We start from the raw sequence: 1,858 nt of genomic DNA on the forward strand, positions 1-1,858 counted from the left end.
AAGCGTAGAGGTGAAGGGGCAGGGGCCTCATAGAAAACTGAGGGAGAATTCTCTCTTCCGTCCCTTTCTAATTACGTAAGGCGGGGGAGACTGGATGGCCAATCAGGAGTCCGGAAAGACTCTCGGCTCTTTTGGCTCCGCCCTTCCGTAACGTGTTTAGATCCTGTATTCTGAGAGGTTCTCTCTCCGCGGCTGCGGACTGTTTCCGTGGCAACAGAAAAGCGCGGGAATTACAGAAAAATTGAAAAGTGCGACTGTGCGGCAAGAGCTCCCTGAGGTTTTTCTGGACTGAGGGCGGTCCGGGAGGTTTTTATGTAAGTGGGGCCCTGGGCCCGGGAAGCCCCGACGCTTTGCTCTGGGTAAAGGTGAGAGAACTCGCCGGAAGGGACAGGGCCCGAGGGGTGCCCCGAGGGACCGGCAGGGAACAGGTAGGGAGAGAGTGGGGGAGAACAAGATGGGTGTTACCTGGCAGGGGCGGGCGGAGGGAGGGTGGAACCAGAGAAGCCTAAGACGTTAAGTCTGGGGAAATTGTGGGGAGGGGGACACCTTGTGGGTCCCGGGGCGGGGGTGGGGGAGGCACTGAAGACAAGGGAGGGAGCGGGGTGTCCGAGGGTGACAGGAACTGGCATGTGTCCTGAAGGGAATATCATAGTGTAAAAAGACGGGCTGGGATGTGTGAGAAGGGGATCCTGAGGAAGGAAAGGGAGCGGGAATGTGTCGGAGAATAGGAAGGGGGTGGGTTTTTTTTTTAAACTTTTTATACTTTATTTTATATTTGAGAGAGAGAGAGAGAGAGAGAACACAAGCAGGGGAGGGGCAGAGAGAGGGAGACACAGAACCTGAAGCAGGCTCCAGGCTCTGAGCTGTCAGCACAGAGCTCAACGCGGGGCTTGAAATCACAAGCAGTGAGATCATGACCTGAGCTGAAGTCAGACGCTTAACCGACTGGGCTACCCAGGCGCCCCGGAAGGGGGTGGATTTTGAGCGAGGGAGAGCCCTGAAGAAAGAACTGGCTTCATATGCGTTTCCGAGAAGGGACAAGAAGAAAGTAGAGGGGTGTCAGCAGTCACGGATGTTTCTGGTATGGAAGTGCCTAAAGGGATCCCGAGATGAATGCACACCAGTGGGAAACCCTGGGGAAGAGCAGGGGTGGGGAGCGTGGGTTGGTGTTGGTTTGTTTTTGTTGAGTTTGGTTTTAAGCAAGATAAAGAAAAGAGCCAGGTGATTGGAAAAATATGAGGCTACCATCACTCACTCAGTCACTCCCCTGTGGCTTTTTCTTGGAGAGAGGAAAACACCAAAAGGAAGTGGTTGGAGGCTATATGTGGGGAAAAAATAGAGAACTTAAATGGTCTTTAATTACAAAAAACAACTTAAAATTTTTTAAATGTTTATTTATTTTTAGAGAGAGACAGAGTGTGAGCAGGGCAGGGACAGAAAGACAGAGACACAGAATCTGAAGTAGGCTCCAGTCTCTGAACTGTCAGCACAGAGCCCAGCTTGGGGCTCGAACTCACGAACCACGAGATCATGACCCGAGCCAAAGTATGATGCTCAACCAACTGAGCCACCTAGGCGCCCCAACGATTTTTTTGAATTAAAAAACAATAAAGTTTTTGTCATTAATTCTATGGTTGGTATAATCTTAAAGCACTCCAGTCGTAAGTTTCTCTTATTTAAAAATGACATTTAGGGGCGCCTGGGTGGCTTAGTCGGTTAAGCGTCCGACTTTCGCTTAGGTCATGATTTCGCTGTTCATGGGTTCCAGCCCCACGTCGGACTCTGTGCTGACTGCCAGCTCAGAGCCTGGAGCCTATTTCGGAGTCTGTATCTCCCTCTCTCTCTGACCACCCCCCCC

General features: G+C 51.5%; 1 protein-coding gene across 8 annotated transcripts in view; it reads left to right on the top strand.

Annotated features, from left to right (window-relative positions):
• Positions 1 to 260: 260 nt before the first annotated feature.
• BRCA1 (BRCA1 DNA repair associated) overlaps positions 261 to 1,858 on the top strand; it is a 61,617-nt gene continuing 60,019 nt past the window's right edge. For all 8 annotated transcript variants that reach the window (XM_077755244.1, XM_077755246.1, XM_077755248.1 and 5 more), the window contains exon 1: positions 261 to 428. The gene's annotated coding sequence lies outside the window, so the exon portion shown is untranslated. The remainder of the gene's footprint in view (positions 429 to 1,858) is intronic.

Source organism: Crocuta crocuta, unplaced genomic scaffold, assembly GCF_008692635.1.
Source record: "Crocuta crocuta isolate KB4526 unplaced genomic scaffold, BGI_CrCroc_1.0 scaffold1954, whole genome shotgun sequence".
Lineage (NCBI taxonomy): Eukaryota > Metazoa > Chordata > Mammalia > Carnivora > Hyaenidae > Crocuta > Crocuta crocuta.